Source organism: Artibeus jamaicensis, unplaced genomic scaffold (assembly GCF_021234435.1).
Source record: "Artibeus jamaicensis isolate MK-2021 breed Jamaican fruit bat unplaced genomic scaffold, CSHL_Jam_final contig_233, whole genome shotgun sequence".
Lineage (NCBI taxonomy): Eukaryota > Metazoa > Chordata > Mammalia > Chiroptera > Phyllostomidae > Artibeus > Artibeus jamaicensis.
In genome coordinates this window covers 39,039,125-39,058,342 of record NW_026521486.1, presented here as the reverse complement: position 1 = coordinate 39,058,342, position 19,218 = coordinate 39,039,125, and the positions used below count along the sequence as shown (strand labels likewise).

The 19,218-nt window shown below is 39.3% G+C and overlaps 1 protein-coding gene across 7 annotated transcripts in view; it reads right to left on the bottom strand.

The window, feature by feature from the left end:
* The window catches only part of BICD1 (BICD cargo adaptor 1), a 177,962-nt gene that overhangs the window by 97,642 nt on the left and 61,102 nt on the right, over positions 1-19,218 (bottom strand). The gene's annotated exons all lie outside the window — the stretch shown is intronic.

The following is a 19,218-nucleotide window of genomic DNA, read 5'->3' as shown; positions in this document are numbered from 1 at the left end:
AAAGAAAAAGAGCGCACAATGAAATGCACCAGAATAGCACTATTAAACAGGCTTGGGGGAATGTGTCACTTTGCTTTGCTTGTGAGAAGAACTATTTTGCAAGACTTGCAGAAGCAAACACTACATATTTTACATAACAGTCTAGCAGCTGCCGTTGATACTTAAAATAATTTGAATTTGATTAGTAAGGAGCAATAAAATTTTAAAATATCTTGCTAAAAATATATAATGGGTTAAAAGAAAAGCTGAAAAACATGGCAGCTTGCTGTTACCTTTTTTTTTTGACAGTTTAGTGCTAATGGCCATATCAAAATTCACATTCTCATTTTCATTCTAGAAAAATCCCCAACCTATTTTTCTAGAAAGAAAACAATAGTTTTACTAGCTTTCTAATACATCAGCAGTAAGGATACACCAAACATAAACGGCATCCTTGAGAGACAAAATCACCAAACAGCATTGCCCAGTACCATAAAAACCATCAAAATGTAGCCACTACATAAGAACACACATATGTATCTACTTATCTGTACAAAAAAGGAATACAGAATAAGCCAGAAACTAATGACATTGGTTAACTTCAGGAGGTGGGGTGAGTTGGCAGAAAGAATGGGGCAGGGACATGGGAAACAAGGACAAGGGGGGCACTTTTCTGAGACGCCTCTTCACAGAGTTCTGACTCTTAGAACCACAGGGGCGTTGCCCATTTCCTCCCGAATAACTGATCGAAACCACCCTCTCAGTGTCGGGAGAGCCCAAATGGAACACAAACAACGAATGGACGTGGTCATACTGCAAACAGACAACATAACTACACTGAACAAGACAGAGAAGAAAAGGTCTACCCTGAATAATTTTGGAAATCAGTGTTTTCACTATATATCGTAAAACTAAAGACAACAAAACTGTACCCAAACACTATTGTCTAGTTAGTGAATTTGTTTCTCACAGGGATCGTGGGATCACAACTCTGAAACTTATTTACATGTGTGCTAGAGTTGAGCAAATGAGCAAACACTATACAGATAACAGAAAGCCAGTTTCTCACTGTTGGAGAAAGGAGCTACAAAAAAGGACGGGAAGAAGCCTAGAAAGAAATGAGTGGTATTGGCTTGTAATTAGAAATGTCAGGATGAACTTACACTCTTTACTAGGTAGATATTCATATAGATAGAAAGATACAGACGAAGAAAGGGGTTTGTATGTGTGTACGTACACATTTCCTTACTCTGCCAGCGGAGAGGGCATAGAAACAATGGTATACCAGTAGCAACGAGCATACCTCAAATTTTGTTTCTAAATATCAATTTCCAACTTAAAAAACTAGGAATCTTTGGAGAAATGACCAACTTTGGGGCTAGAGCAAAATAACTTTTTGGGAAGCAAAATAACTTCCAACTTTGGCACATCTTATGGTGCCAAAGAAGAAGTGACAAGCTGTTTAAAAATCATGGGGATGCCCTGGCCTGCTAGCTCCAGTGGTTAGAGCATCTTCCTGATATACCACAGCTGGTGGGTTGGACCCCTGGTCAGGAAACATACAAGAAATCAGCCAATGAATGCATAAATAAGTGGGACAACAAAAATCACGTTTCTCTTTCTCTCTAAACTCAATAAATGAAAAACTGATGAGACTATGTCAAGGGACACAAGAACCTACCTGAAGGGGCTCCCAGTGGCCAGATCTGGAATAATTTAGGCAACGAAATAAATAATCCTATCCATGAGTCCACACTGATATTCTAACTGAATAAATGAGGGAAGAAGAAATAGCTCTTACAGAATTCTAATGAAGAAATGAAGAAATGATGGAAATAAAATACATCAGCATCTGGCAAACACCAAGTAATAATTGTTGCAGGTAAGAATGATCAGTGCAGCCCTGCCTGGTAAAGTTCAGTGGACTGAGCGCCAGCCTGTGAACCAAAAGGTTGCTGGTTTGATTCCCACTGAGGGTGCATGCCTGAGTTGGGGGCCAGGTCCCCGGTTGTGGGTGTGAGAGAGGCAACCAACTGATGTTTCTCTCACACGTGGATGTTTCTCTCCCTCTCTTTTTCCCTTCCTTCTCCTTTCTCTGAGAACTAATAAATAAAATCTTTTAAAAAGAATTATCCGTGGAATATAAAATAGTCAAAAAGTACACTGAAAAACAGGATATCTGCCTAGCCTTGAAAAACGTCCTCTCAAGATATTTATTAATTCCAGTGGGAACAATAGTAATTTTGCAACAGGGAAACTTGATAGACCTCAACTAAGAGACTAAAGTCAGATCAGCAGCAATGAGACATGTTGACGTCATGCACACTTCCTTACAATAACACCAGGAGGAGCACAGCCTCACTTCTGCAGTAGTTTTGCCAAAAATGCATAAGCCAATTCTTAGCATGAAAACAACCAAATAAACCCAGCATGGGACACATCCTATAAAACTAGTGGCCATTGGCTCTTTAAAAGGATTAAAGGAAGAAAAACTCCTGCAGACGAGGTGCAACTAAGGAGACACGATTCTGTGCACTGTGGGATCCCAGACCTACACAAAGGCATTAGGAAGACAGTTGGCAAAAGTAGAGTAAGTCTGTTACATTGGTTAATATTACTATATCAGTGTCAGTTCTGCTTTCCATAACTACACTGTGACTATGTAAGATGTTAATATTTAGGGAAGCTGTGTGAAGGGTACATGAAAATCAGTGTAGTTTTGCAACTTTTTTCTATGACTTGAATTGTTTCAAAATAAGTCTAGTCTTTGCCCTAAAGGAGGTGATAGATCTGATAAAATACTGGCACATAGGATTAAAATCATACATGTGCTCAGAAAGAGACCTGACTTTGGGTGGTGAGCACACGATGCGGTGTGCAGATGATGTGTTATAGTTGTACACTTGAAACCTGCATGGTTTTATTAACCAACGGCACCCCAATAAATTCAATAAAAAACTTTAAAGTATCTCTATTGGTAAAAAACGTATTATTTTCTTTTTGTCTTAAAATAAAGTAAATAAGGAAAAAAGCATGTGTGTGCTTTAACCCCCAAGGGATTCTATATTCAGTTACAAATACTATGGCTTTAGATGTAACCTATACTATTACTACAATTTGAAACTTAGGGTCATAGGAAGTGTATGTACTCGAACACCAAAGGGATACTGTATTCAGTTAGAAGTACTATGGCTTATGATATAACTCATGCTATTAATATTTTGAAAATTAAAATGTCATAAAATGATGCTTCTGAGCTATGTAGAGTCCACAAAGAAATAAGGCTAGAATTAACCTGTGAAACTGTTTCACATTTGTTACAAACCTGAAGGCAGAAAAGGCATATGTTAATCATTATAAGGGACATCATAAACAGTAGGAGGAGACAGTTTGATTTAGCAATTTTAAAAACAACCTGGTACTGTTCTCCAAATTAAACTCATAGAAACAGAAACTTAAAAAAAAAACAAAAACTAACCTGGAAACCCAGGTCTCAATGAACTTTCTTAGACTCCTGACCTGGACCAAAGACAAAAGATGGTTCCTAAGCATTGACTAAGACAGAAATCTTCCAGGTGTCGATGTTCACCTGTGCAGAGTGCAATACTGCTGGTGTGTGGACAGAAAGAAATTCTTACTTGAGTAGCCACGTTTCTAAATGTGGTACAAAGCACACTGACTCGTGAATAGATGAAAAATTAATTTAGGTGGCGATGTTTACTTTGCTTTTCCATCAGTGATGGTCAGATTCTGTGAGGTCCGTTCTGGATTCACTGCCCATTAAAAAGCCTGGGGAGGGAAGGGGTCTGGAAGCACAGCTCCCCACGGGACGTGGGCAAGTCTTCAGCTCACCAGGCAAAGGAACCCTGATTCTATAGCCAAGTATCAGTACACTTTAAAACGAGCGTGAACTGTGTGTCAAGCACCTCAGCTAGCTTCCTTTTCACAACTGCTTTCCCACTTCTATGTAACAGAGAATTCCACAGGGCCGTTTTCCTTACCCTGCCTGAGGAAAATCAATAAACACAGGCAGTGTCTGGCTCCCGTGTGATTCTCAGCACACAGGCCATGGTCTCCTGGGAGCAAAAACAACCCCTATGATGTTAACAGCAAGTGAGTATCTCCATCCACCTTGACATAAAGTTTTTAAAATTGCACTCTGGATCCAGCACCAAAGGAAAATTTAAAACTTCAGATATACACATAGAGCGAGTTTTTAGAAAGGTGTCAAAAGTTGAAATTGCAAATATAAAAATTTTAATGAATCCTTAATTCGTATTTATTGCCGCTTAGAAACCTGAACTGAAGATATGGGTTTCCAAAAGCAGTCGTGATTTTTATAAAGAATTTGGTCCTTCACTGGATCTGATTTTAAAACCAATGAAAGGATGCAGGATTATCGGAAGCTATTTTTAATTAAAATAAAAAAATAACACCAATTCTGCACAGGCTACGGATAAATGCCCAGTGGTCAGCATAGCCAAATCCACTGAGAATCAACACCACTCAGAAAATACCTGCACTTGAAAGAGAGAGGGTGAAAGAGAAAACACCCCTACTTTACTAATTCCTGTCAGTAACTAAAAGGGGGCCGGGCGGCCAACTGACATCTACCGCTTGGTTAACCGCGAAAGTCGACTTGTCAGGCCCGCCTGGCTCTGCCAAGTCGTCCCCACCCCCCTCCCTCCCACTCCCCCCATCCCCCTCACCATTCCAAGTGCATCCTGACAACGCTGGGCTCAAGAGAAAAGAAACAATCCTTTTCAAGGCTGCATCCTTGGCAAGAATCACAAAACTAGCTTCGATGTCTATATATAGGCAAACCTAGGGTAGTCAGTCGTGCTTCTGGTCATGTTTTGTCCAGAGAGCAAATTCCTTTCAGACACTGAAATCATTTCATGAGTAATTTTTATTTAAAAATTAATTGAGGTAAATTGATATTTCTGTACAATTTTAAAATGTATTATGATTGCTCACCATGTATATAGCTCAATTGCACAATACTGCCTATAATGTATTCCACTGCAATGCATCACAGTTGCTTTACATTATGTAGCAGGACAAAGCCCAATGAGCTATAACAAGTACCCCTGGTTTTCTCACTCCACTCACATGGCTTCTCAATCCAAAGCAAATTGATTAGTTTCTACCTTCATGTTCAGGACAATACGTTAACCGTTAAGCAAAATTTTCATACTTATTATCCTTCATAATATGAAAGATAAAAGAAATAAGTTGTGCTAGTATATGTAATAATGTCATTATTTTTAAAATATGTATTCTTGGTTATAGAACACATATTGTTATTGTTCTAACAATAACAATTGTTATTTTCATTCTTTCATCTTAAAAACTGGCAGAACAGTGTACTAGGTCACACAGACTTTACACAAAATATTTTTTATTTAAAATACTAAAATTCATTCATCTGTTCATTCATTCAACAAGTATTTTACAGAGAACTCTAACAGGTACTGCATTAGACACTGAGGACTCTGCAATGCTCTAGAAGAAAATCTCTGCTCTTGGAAGTATCCTAGTGGAATATAAATAAATCAAGAAGTGGCAAGGTGTTGGAAAAGTGCCACAAAGAAAATGAAAGTCAGGATAAGAGCACAAAATAGCACTGCCAACAGAACTTTCTGTGACGTGTCTGTGTTGCCCAATATGGTGCCACTAGCCACTGAGCTCCTGAAATGTGACTAGTGTGACCAAAGAACTGAATTTTTAATTTCATGTAATTAATTGCAATGGTCTCATATGGCTAGCAGCTATCATGTTGCAGGAACAGAGAGTAAGACAGGTGCTCAGAGAGGGAGTTTCAGTTAGAGAGGACAGTCACAGAGACACCTCTGATCCCACACTGAACAAAGGAGGGAGTGGGCCAGAACCTGACCTCCCCCAGAGGAACAAGCCTCAATTTAAGTGTTGCTAAGCAAGAATTATAGCACAGTCATGGCTTCTCTTCAAAGTCTATCTGTGGCAGTTCTTTTAAGTCTCTACTACAGCACTTTAAGATCTGAGTGTTCCAGAGAATATGCAGGCATGAGCTAACTTGTAGTAAGTAAAGGACAGGTATACTTATACAATGGAATACTACTTAGCCATAAAAAAGAAGGAAATCTCACCCTTTGCAACAGCATGAAGGGACCTGGAGAGCATTATACTAAGTGAAATAAGCCATCAGAGAAAGACAAATACCACATGATCTCACTCACATGTGGAATCTAATGAACAAAATAAACCAACAACCAAAATAGTGACAGACTCCCAGATAGAGCGCAGGCTGACACCTGTGGGGCGGGGCTTGCTGGGGGGTAGAGGGATTGAGCAAGAAAGAAAAAAGAGAGAAAAACTCATGGACAACAGTGTGGTGACTATGCGGCGGGAGCAGGTACAGGGTGGTGGCAGAGGGTAAAGGGAGTATAAAGGGTGATGACGGAGACTTGACTGGGGTGGTAAACACACAATACAGTGTACAGATCATGTGTTTGCAGAAACCGACATCATTTTGTTAACCAGTGTCATGCCAATAAATTCAATAAAAAGGAGAAAGTGTTAGACAACCACTGTCCCCTAACTGTTGTATATGGTCAATCTCATTTGTGATGGTTCACTTTCAGCCTCCTTTTTTGGCTAGGTTAAAAGCTGGTCTCTTTTGACAGCCACCAAGCAAATTACAGAGAACTTAAAGAATCAGCATAAGGAGCCCTGGCCGGCATGGCTCAGTTGGTTGGGCACTGACCTCCAAAGCAAAGGGTCATGTTTGATCCCCGGTCAGGGCACATGCCCGGGTTATGGGTTTGGTCCCTGATTGGTACATGTACAAGAGGCAACCAACTGATGTTTCTCTCTCCCATCGATGTTCCTCTCCCTCTCTTTCTCCTTCCTCCCTCTCTAAAAATAACTATAATCTTTTTTAAAAAAGAATCAGTACAAGGAAAAAAATGTGTGTTCAGCAAGCAATCTCAAAAGATCTGTCCAGAAGCAAACCAGAAAGAAATTCTTTAACTTTTTTATAGGTTCTGTTTTTGAACAAAACATGTATAAAATATAGGTAAAATATATTTTTTCTGGGTCTTGTCCAATGAGTGTCTTTGTCATTAAAATTCAGGTAAAAGAAAATTAACCTCTTAAGCCATCCTATTCTGGGTCTCTAAGTATAAAAATAATAAATTTCACATTCCTTTTCCCAATTCAAACCAATCCCCAGTTTTAAAAAATTCTTTTTTGCTAACTTCCCTTCCCTTTCTTCCTTTCAACAAACATTTATTGAATGCCTATATATTCAGGTACCAAATCACTGGAATGTCAAGGCCTCATCATATTGTATGAAGAAACCAGTTGGTTTTATTTACATGCAGGTTCTGTATAAAAATAAGCCTATCCCTTCAAAAGACAAACTGGGAAGCCATTCATTCACTTCGGCTTAAGAAAATGAATTGAAACCAGCTCAGGCAGAGTTATCTCACTCCAATCCCCCTGGATGAACAGGATTCCCCAAAGGAAATTATTCTAGCTCAAGGCTCGGAAAAGGAAAACCTTGTTTCAGAAGAAAGAAAGGTAGAAAGGAGGTTTTCATTCAGGGAAAAGATTGTTTCACTCTATTCCCAGAAAATAAATACACGAGGCTTGTCTGAAACCTAAAAAAGAAAGAGAAGAATATTCCTGATCTTGCAGTTATTAACAAAAAAGCAGTATTGACATGGAGTTATCAACATGGCCTAGATTTTCTTAAAACTCATTTGTGACTAGGACGTAAGGAAATAGCTCAAGTGACTATTATTAATCAAGTAAAAAAAAGTTTCTTGGACATATAGTTTCCTTTCCTCTGTATATGCATTTACCATACATTCTTGTTGGTTAAGAAAGTGAATGATTATTTTTTTAATTTTTAAAAATATGTTTGTTGACTTGAGAGAGAGCGAAACATCAATTGGTTGTCTCCCATATGTGTCCTGACTGGGAACCTGCAACCTTTGGGTACACGGGACGACACTCCAACCAACCGAACCACACCAGCCAGGACTGAACTATTATGTTTTGAGTGTGGCTTCGTGTCCTCATGTGAAGTAATGTGATCGTTCCCTTGAATTTTTAAAAATCACCATAGCCTAAAAGTATTATTTATTATAACAAGTAACATTATTCCCTATTTTGCATGTAACCTGCCAGAGTCACCCGCTGGTACGTGGCACGGCTGGGATTCCAACCCCAGAGCCTGCCCATCAACTAGTCCATACTGTGTACAGCAGAACTGCAGCAGAAAATCAGAAATGAGAAACCTCATGAGAAGCAGTAATAAGATCATATGAAACTTTTGCTGTGAGCTTCTAGGAAATCAGGTGATCCAGAAGTAGTTTAAGCAGAAAAAGGTGTGAGCTTGTTTAAGCTGAGCTACAGTGGAACCATCATGTAGTGAGCTCTGCCCCAGGCTGCTATTATGGAAGGGACCACGAACTGCCTACACAATTCATCAACTCCTCACTCTTCCTCATTAAGAAATGTTGATGTCATTTGGGATGACAATGTCCCCAGCTTAAAGACTACTTTTCCTAAATTCCTCAGCTCCTGGGGGAGTTCAAGGAATTATGAACAGAAGTTCAGTAGATGGAAGCTAGGGAAGCTCTTTCAAAGGTGCTTTTGACATCCCGTTTTCTTCCACCTCGGAACTTGGATGCAATGGCTGGAACACTAGGAGCATCTTGTGGCCATGAGGGGGGTTCTGGCATGTAAGCCAGCACTAGAGATGGCAGAGAAGACTGTGAGAAGGAGGCCAGGTCCTTCGTCATCATGAACTGCCACACCAGCCCTGAACTCCTTACCTCTGGGCTTCTTTTATGTTTAAGCCAGCCCTATTGGAGTTTTTTGTAAAACATGACTAAATCCTAATCCTAAATGATGCAGTGTTTATACAATTCTTAGCTTTTAACTATCCTCAATACTCTCTTGCCAGAAATACACAAGAATTCTTAATTAATTTTGTTCTAATTCACAATTCCTTCCCCTCAGCCTCGCATTTATTCTTCTCTGCAACTCATCTTTACTGTGTTGACTTTTCATGGAGTTTGTAGCCTATCAGCATTAACAGGAAAAAATCGGAATATCGATCAAGGTGAAAATGAACAGTAGATGCAATCATCAATAGCTTGGCCCGAGTTGCTAGAGGGGAAGAAGATCAACAGAAATTAAAGTTAAGAACCTTGTCTAGAATCACTGGTCTGGTAAGTGATGAAACCAGGGTTCAAACCTCAAGACTCCTTTGTGATGACGATCTTAAAGAAAACCAGCAACTGAGACTGAAGTGGCAAGGAGGTGTAAGGAGCTTCCCGTTGAAGGCATCAGGTGTGGCAAAGGCCTTAGAGGGAGGAGGAAAAAGGCTGATGGTTCTCACTGACCGACCATCAGAAGCCATGACAGCATGTGACCATTTTAAGAAAAGCAGATCTTAGTGTAGTGCACAGAACTGAAGGCAAAGTGAGAAATAAGTGAGTAAGCATAGGAGGGCCCCTCAATCACCAACAAAAAGAATATGGGAGTGGGTGAACCACAGGATCGCGGTTCTATTCCCAGTCAGGGCACATGCCTGGGCTGCAGGCCAGTTCCCAGCAGGGGACACACGAGAGGCAACCATACATTGATATTTCTCTCCCTCTCTCCTTCCCTTCCCCTCTAAAGATAAATTAATAAAATCTGAAAAAAAAAGTTTAAAAGAAAAAAAGAGAAAGTCAGGGGGAAAAAAAGAATATGGGAGTGGGGAAATGGAGTAATTAGCAGGAGCAGCCAGGTATAAAAGTTAGGGGGTTCAGACTGTCCAAGTGCACGATTGCTGTTTTTTATTACCAAAAAATGCATCATTCATTCCTGACCCTAACCCTGACTGTGGAGGACTTTCAGGCTCCTCATGATTTTTTTCCTAGTATTTTTGAAGCATTTATCAACATACATTACTCTTATAATCATACCCTCAAATGTATTAACTAGTTTGAAATAAATTACCGTGAAGGTTAATCCTATCTTTTGGAGAATACAGTCATTACCCTTGAAGCTACACATACTAATTGGCTGTCAAAGAAGCTGTCTTTGACTCTCTATAGGAAACGTCCTTGGTAAAGCGTTTAAATTCCTTTGTCAGTTTAAAAAAAAACATTAGGAGTTTTGGCTTTCCCCTTTGGGCCTGATTATAGTAATTTGATCACCTTAAGCCAATTCTTCAAGCCAACATTAATGTGAGTTTTTCTCCCATAGGCCCCAACATACCACCCCTACCTCTTACCCAATCAATGCCTTTAAGGAAGAAATGAGAAGTGGAATTCAGAATGAAGACATTAAAGGCAGAAGCAAAATCAGAGGGAAAAAAAAGATGCTTTGCTTTGAACAACTGATGGCTTTCCCGGAGATGAGTAAGTGTGGCTGGTCCACTTCTGATGTCTGGTTATATGTGACATGGTTGGCCTGCTAGATGGTATTTACTCTTCAACCCACCTCCCGCTGCTGTTTGATTGTGTGCCTCGCGACCACTCTGACCCGCCTTTATACCCCATTTCAGCAGGGTAGGGGTGGGCAGCAGGTGGGAAGAGAAGAGGAGGACGGACAAGAAAACACAACAAGCTGGTCAACAGTGGGGTGAGGCTAAGAAGTTGGGGTTGTTTTCTTCACACATTATTTGGTAATTTTTTTAAACTGACAATCAAAATGTCTTTTTCGGTCTACATCGAATGTCCCCACAACAAAAAGCTATGTTAAACCAACAGAATGTAAATGTCACTGGACTCTGTCTCAGGGTTATTCCTCATTAAAGGCACACTTGAAGTTCTAACTCCATATCCTCCACAAGCTCCTCTCAGGTCTCTGACTGAATTCCTGAGGTAAAACTGTGAACCTAAGGACAACGCCTTTCCTATCACACTTCATGAGGAAATAAAAATTATAAACTTGAAAATAACTTTCACTTGGCTTTAGTTAAAACTAAAGACAGAATTCATGGGTGATGAAGGTAGTGAGAAACTTCAAGAAAAAATAACTTTGACACAGGGTATTTAGGGTATAGGGTCAAAAATAGGATGAGCTGAGAAGTACTCACATTTGGTGGTCTTAAAGCACACTGAACTAAGAACACTTAAACAACAGGCACAAATTTCTGCTTTAAGTTTAAATGTACACACGTTCTGTCTCTTGTCAAACTACCTAGTAGCTCTAACCTGTTGAGTAAGTAATGTCAGGGAACCTCTGTGACGCGTGATTTCAAACTGCAAATGTTCTAGCCTATAACCTTAAGACTGTGTATGTTTTAGCCCTGACCAGTGTAGCTCAGTTGGTTGGGCATCGTTCCACAAAGCAAAAGGTCACTGGTTCAATTTCTGGTCAGGGCACATGCCTGGGTTGCAGGCCAGTCCCTGGTCGGGGCACATGCAAGAGGCAACCAATCGATGTTTCACACATCGTATTTCTCTCTTTCTTTATTCCCCCCTTCCTCTCTAAGAATAAATAAAATCTTCTTTTAAAAGCCTATGTATGTTTTAGAAAGCTAGATTTCTTACAATGTGTATCATAGACAAAGGATCATTTACATCAAGTTGTAAACTGTTTGGCATTGAAAATTGGTTTGGCTCACCTACTTTGTTATAATTAACCTGATGGTCGTGACTCACTAATATTGTTATAAAGCACCTCACCCGTATGCAAACTAAGCAGAGACTCATGCTAGTGAGGAAAAATACCCAATGTAGACTCATATAATAAGATATTTTTCTCCCACTTAGATAGTAAAATAAAATAGCATTTCTAGCACACTCATTTTCAAGACCTCAACGCACAATGTCACTCTGCCATACACTTGTCAAACTGTTTGCCCAGGTGAACAACATGTTGTTCTCATATGAGAACTGTTTGCACAGATGAGAAAACGGTTTGTCTTAATAAATTGATTTGAAAGAATTTCCTAAAGCAAACAGTGAAGTTGTTTATTAATTTACTGTCTGGTCTTCCTGGGCAAGAATTTCCTGGAGTAAAGAGCTACGTCATGCTGACGCTGGTGGGCTCAGTTCTCTGGTATCTCCCACTCCCCATGTGAATAAACAATGGTTAAAGAGAGAAAAACAGACTGAAATAAAGGAATGTTCAACCACAGAATTTTAGAGGTTGGCGAGTAATCTCAGCTCATACATTCCCTGTAGAAGCAACCGCAGCCCAGAGAGTTTTAATAACCTGACCAAATTCACACAGCCAGTTAGTGAGAGAGTGAACAACATAATCTAGATGTTTTGCTCTGAATCCAATGTTCTTTTGATTACATGATTCAGTTTCTGCATTGAAATAGTCCTTTAAATACAGCAAAACATAGTCTTTTATAACACCTGTAAATGATTCCCAGGCTTGCAAGCATGTCCACAAATGTAATATAGAAATTTAATGAAAGGCACAGCATTCGCAAATTTGTCAACTCATACTTCACAATGCTTCACAATGAAGAAATTCAGAAATGAATAGGAAGTCCTGTTCATTTTACATTTATTTTATATTATTAAAGACCTTACTTACACTTTGGCAAAAATGTCTATTTTCCCATTCGTCTGCACATTATATTTAGAAATTATTAACATGAACCCTCAAGTCAACTTGGACTTTAAAGAACTCTGACTCCAATAAATACTCCAAGGAAAGTACTCCAATGTCACAACCATCATCAAGAAAACACTTTATAAAGATGTCATTACTGTCTGCTGTTTGTTTTTATGGCTCTTAGTCATCCAGAAAGTGTCTAATTTATACAATGAAACCGAGAGTCCTTATGATTTTGATTAAATTTAGCTTTAAATCCTAACTCTAGAAATCATCTCCCTTTCTCTCTCTCTCTCATGTATATGTGTGTGAGTGTGAGGTCTGTCCAGAAAACGTCCAGCTATTGTTAATATAACGAGAACAGTTTGTGTGACGTCAATATAACCTGGCAGCCAAGGAGAGTGGACTGGAATTCGCATGTGTGAACAATGATTACTTCACTCTACTAGTCACTTGGGACATGGACACCAATGAGCGAGCCCATGTACTTACTATGTGGCCATCATATTTTAAATGACTGAGTAGAGCAATGAATCTGCACCAAATTTTGCGTTAAGCTTGTACATACCTCCGCAGAAACTATTCGGGTAATTCAGAAGGCCATAGCTATGGGCAGCTGATGATTGGCAGCTTCATCACGACAATGCGTCCACTCATGCATCACATCCTGTGCAGAGTTTTTTGGTGAAACATCAAATCACCCAGGTGACTCAGCCCCACTACAGCCCAGATTTGGTACCCTGTGTCTTCTGGCTTTTCCCCAAACTAAAATCACCTTCAAAAGGGAAAAGATTTCAGACCATTGATGAGATTCAGGAAAATATGATGGGGCAGCTGATACAGACTGGGAGAACTGTGTGAGGTCCCAAGATGCCTACTTTGAAGGGACTGAGAAAGTGGAAGGATCTAGAAAGTGGAAGGGACTGAGAAAGTGGATAAATCTATGTGATAGATTTATCACATAGCCAACACGCTTCCCACCGTCTAAGGTTCCATGGCATTAAGTCTTTACCTCGGATGGAAAATAATCATCTCTCAAAATACACTTTAGTTATAGTCAATTACTGACTATTTAGGCCATGGAGTACCAAGAAATCAGTGTTCCATGAAATCAATAAATCCATGTTTTTCCTTGCAAGGTACTGCAATAGATACTACCATAGACAATTTAAACACTTTATAGTAACCTAAAATGTCACTTTCTTCAACAGACCAGACTATCAGCACCAATTTTACCATTTTAAACCAAATAGTAAATTGACATAAAGCCATACAGAAATAAAGAAATAAGAAAATTAGCACATTTTTTAACTCATTGGACAAATAAAACTTCACCAAACTTTATGATAAATTATAACAACACTTCTAACTCCTTCATTTCTGGCCCTTTGATTTCTCAAAACAATTTCTAAAACTTTTATAAATAAAAATACTACATATATCCTCATGTCAGTAAGTATTTTCTATGCACAGTGCCAGACAGCGGGGACTGCAAAACACCTTTTCCTTGCAAATGAGTCACCTGCTCTGGACAGAAATTTACATATGATAAAAAATTAGAAAACTATACCGGACAGAATGTAATCATCTGCACTGTAGGAAACCAGGTTTTTCTCCTTCCCATAAAAATCGAAAGGAGATATTCAGATGTTTACCACCACCTTTCAGAATTTGATTGATAATGAGCAGTTTCCTAGTCTGCATTGATCCTGTTTAAATTATTTATTTGGCATGAAATAAATTTAAGTGGCTCTAACCAGCAAACACTGGCAGTTTTTCATTTGTAGCAGCTAATGAACAACAGCTGCGACACTAGTCTTTGTAAACAGAATGCATCTTGGAGCAATTACCAACACAACTTGCCAGACACTGGGATCTGACAGTGTGAACAGATCAGCAAATTACTTCCTCCCCAGCAAGCTGCTGTGCAGGGGCTTCTAGTTCTGCTTTTGCTGAACGGATGAGGTACATACGGACGTAAAGAGAAAACCTGAATTACACTAAAAGTACATTGGTCAGTGTTTTACTCTGTTAGAATCATAAAAAGTAAATTCCAATTATAAGCAAAAGTTGCTAAGAAAATTAAATTATTTTTTAAAAGCCAGTGAGTGAGAAATGATATTTTCTGAATACATAAACAAAGAGCTCCTGACAGTCACTTTAAATAGTTTCAAATGTTAATTAGAAAAATAATCTAAAAAGAATTTCTTTGCTTTCATTCTATAGCCAGAATTACTTTATAGCATGGCAATCTATATGACAAATTAGTAAAATGTGGAGTTTTTTATAAACAGTTCTGTCACTTATTGTGTATCTCTTGAAAGGCCAAAAATATTCCTAAAACTCCTCTAAAGCTACAGTAGAATACATTTTTTAATTCACATGTATATAGATACGTATGTACATAGGTACATACATACATACAAGAGAACATGATAGGAAACAAAAGCAACAAACTGTTAAAAGCTGGGACACACAAAGGTAAGGAGTCATTGACAGGGCAGGCCTGAGAAACCTAACGCTCCTTAGTTAATAACATTATGGTAAGAATTAAATGAGATAATATATGTCACAAAATAAGTATCCAATAAATGCTAACTTTTATTATTAAGAAAGTATTTACAAAGGATGACTTTTGGAAGATACCATAAAATTTTGCACTAGCAAGCTGGGACTAGGAGAGAGAGCCTTAGGAGGAAAAAATAGCTCGCTGGGCCCAGAGCAGAGAATTGCTCTTTTAGTCTCCTCAAGGGAACCATGCCTTTCCAGCAGGACAAAGTTAACCTTGCCTAGGAAATCCTTTGCAGAAGAGAATAAAGAGACCCAAGGGAAAGTATATTAGGAAACCTGATAAAGTAAGTAAATATAAAAAAATCTGACCACAGGAAACATCGAGAGAAAAGTCCAATTCCAGAACGGTAAGTAGAATGTGTTCTGATTCCTATTTTAAGGCATTTGAGTTGCCCTTTAAATCAAAGCTAAGTGCAGCTGAGACGCTTCCAAGAAGACATCCACCCATGAAGAAGGTGGAAAAGCAGACCCAGAAAACACATTTTGGTGGGTGACTGCAAGGACCAGGGCTAAGCAGAAATCCTCAGCATTCTTAGGGCACAGACCACAGATGACTGTCGAAGTCAGGAGGGAGCTCAGAGGCCCTGATGCCTACATCTAGACCTCACTACCCTTTCCACTTCATAAGGGGAGAGAACTTCAAGTCTGGGCTTAGTGCATAAACAGGGCTTTGCTTATTTGCCTAGTACATGGGAAACCCTCCATTCGAACTCCTCTTTAACCCCACTACAAAGAACTAAAGTACTTCAGCCTAATACACAATTTTTTAAAATAAGTAGTACAGCTATGAAAATATCTTGCCTGTTTCCACAGTTTTGGTAAAATAAGCACAGTGGGAATAGAGAAAGTAGAAATTTAGATTCCTTTACTACTCAGCCTATTGATGGGGTTCTGCCTCAGCACATGACACCATGGCATACTGAATATTTTAAGCTGAAGGAGTTTGAGGAAATAGCAAGAAGAAGGGTCCCTCTGACCATTCTCCTTTTCCGACCTCCTCTCTGGAAACTCGTCATAAAACCCTCCAGGGAGACAAGCGCTATGCCCTCCCTATGGGGGAGGGAAGAAGCATCCTTATCTCCAAAGACAAAGGGAAACTGATAAGAATCTGAAAGAAGGAGTCTTGCTAAGTGTCCCCCAGTTTGCTGCTCAGTTCATACTACTCAACCTGCCATACTTCTCCACAACCGTCCACGCTTCACCAAAATGAGCATAAAAATACTCAGGTTTAACAGTTTCTTCAAGTCTCCATTTCCTTATGAAGGCACCCATGCCGCGTAAAACTTACACTGACCTGCCGTTGTTAATTTACTTTTCAGACCCAGCCAGGAGCCCTGGGAGGTGGAGGAACACTTTCCCTCGCCCACACAGCCCCATCATTAGATTTTAAGCACTGGCTTAGCACAAAGAAGAAGAAAAGCAACTGACCTCAAAATGTGTTTTATCTTATTTTTGAGAATGGATCAATATTTTTGTCAGGTACAACCTTAGCTAATATGGATTGATAAATATACCAATAATACAAAGCTTCTACCGGGTAATGTATACTTTATCCAGAAATTGATTTTGTCATTTATTTACAATATGAGTACCTTTTTGGAATGGTACCTGATGGGCATTGCATCCAGAATGGGGTGTAAACGGGCTTCTCCACAGAATCGCTTCATCACTTGAGGTGCGGCCTGCTGTTTCCCACAGAGGCGCAAACAGACCGCTTTACACAGAGAAACGCAAAGCAGGGCCCCTCCACAATGGGCAATACTCCTCCTAAGGAATGTCCCCTTGAAGATGTGTTTCCATTTCAGTGGGCTTTTTAAAGAACTGTGAAATACATCATGCTCTTTTTGGTTAATATGATTACATGCTCCAAAACCTAGCCCCACCTGATGTGGGAAAAGGGGCTGCTCTCTGTTAAACATGGAGTACTCTATTAACTAAGGAAAAGCTATCCTCCCTAACACATAGTGTGAACCCCTTAAATGAAAATGTAATGCAAAGCCTCCCTCACCACAGTGGGAAGGCACTGAACTGACTGACCTCCCCCCACCCCCCTATCCCCCCCCCCATGCCAGCAGCAGTGCCGGCCAGGCAGTAACACATCAGCAACGGGGAGAGCTGTTATTTCTGGTACCCACTCAAACAGTCCCCAGGCTTACACAATTTAGAAACTACTCAGAACCAAGTTCTGAGGCCACCTGCCTGACTTTTAATGTTGCTAAGTCAGGAGATCCTCGCTTGCATGGTCCATCCACCAGACAAGAGATCCTGGAGTAGGGGCTCCGGTTTGAACTCAAATCCGATCCCATCCCAAATTTTGTTCTGTAAATCAGGAACTAATTTGCCAATTAGCAGACTGACTAGTCCTCTTTCACAAGTCCCACTCTGTCTCGCCTCTCTGTCCTTTTCCTAGAAACTAGAGCTCAAGCCCCAGCAGGCACGATGGCACGAGCACTGCAGCCATGCAGGGGATACTTTGACCTGGCCTGCTCTCCTTAAAGCCTCCTGCTCTCACCTGTTTAATGCTGAGCCGCTGCTCTCATGTGGGTTGTGTTCAATGGTGATCCCTCGGTATTATGAATCAGAATTACTCTGAGTTCTGAGGGTGGCACAGTATTTTAAGAAGTGATTCTGACTTTCACTCAGCCTACTATCTAATTAAAGACATTACCAAAGCTCATGAAATTATGGCTATATCAGGAAGAGTATAATATAGGTAATATAGGCTGTAAGTGTATTAGTAATTCATATTTTTAGAAATAACTTTCTATGAGTTTAAAGAAACAAACTAAAAAACTACCTATCATCACATAATCGTATCTGAACTAAGTAGCCAAGGTTATCAGACGCAGATTCTTTTGCAATCTGAATTTTCATTTCTTTTCATTTGATGCACAGTCTAAACAGATGGATATGACTATTTTTAACAGCTGCAAGTACATTCACTAAGCTAATCATTTGTACTGTCTCCAAACTTTTTTATTAAAAGCTTTCACAAAAACATTTTACAAAAATGTTTACGCTCTTTTAACAATCATTTATTTTCAAAGTAATATATTTTTATTCTTGTTTCCTTTTCCTTTTCTTTTAAACTCAATTCCTTCCACTTCTCCTTAGCCATCCCCAACACTCCAGCCAGGAAGCCAGAGTTAGCATCCCAGTGGACACGTTTTGGATGCTGTCCTTTGCCTGTAAGACTGTAAACAAATATACACCTGCTATTGTCTGTCTTATAAAATGTGTATGATACTATGTACATTTCTCAGCAACTTACTTCACTAAAAATTCCTGAAATTCCTCCTGATTAATAGATAAAAATCTCATTATTTTTATTACTTGTATAAATTCCACAGTGTGAATGCATGACATGGATTTTATCCAATTCCTCTACTGAGAGACTATGGATTTTTCTAGTTCTTGCCATTATGCAAATACTATAAAATTATCCTTGTAAACATACACTTGAGTCTTAGTGATTCTATTCCTAAAGGATAGATTCTATTATTTTCTAATAAAAAACTGGAAAAGTCATTTTATTGGGATAAAAAGGGTAGAAAAAAAGCTATACATTAATATTAAGATAATGTTTGGATTCAAACTCAATATTAATGTGTAGCTTTTTTTCTACCCTTTTTATCCCAATAAAATGAAGATTTTTACAATTTTTTTAAAAGATGGAATCTATCCTTCAGAAATAAAATCACTAGGACTGAAGTGTGTAGATTGAAAGGAAATTGAAGGGATTCAGAGCAGGTCCCTCCAGTACATGCCAGTTTGACATGTGGATTATTTTGAGCTGAAGGTAATCTAAGACCCTGCAGCCTCAAAAGAAACTTTTATCACTCCCTTAAAGAATTTAAATTGGGGCCTTGCCCATAAGGAGAGTTACCACCTGAAATACCTTTTTATGACCCATCTGTAGGGCAGGGCAAACCTCTAATCACCAAACATCTGCTCTCCCTGTTGTCCTTCCTGCTTCACCTTCTGGTCTTTGAACCTCTCAGGTGTGTGGGGTCTCTGACTCTCTTGTTATGTGGGGTTCCGTGTGTATGACTATAATTAAATTTGGTTATTTTCTCTTATTAATCTGTTTCATGTCCATTTAATTAT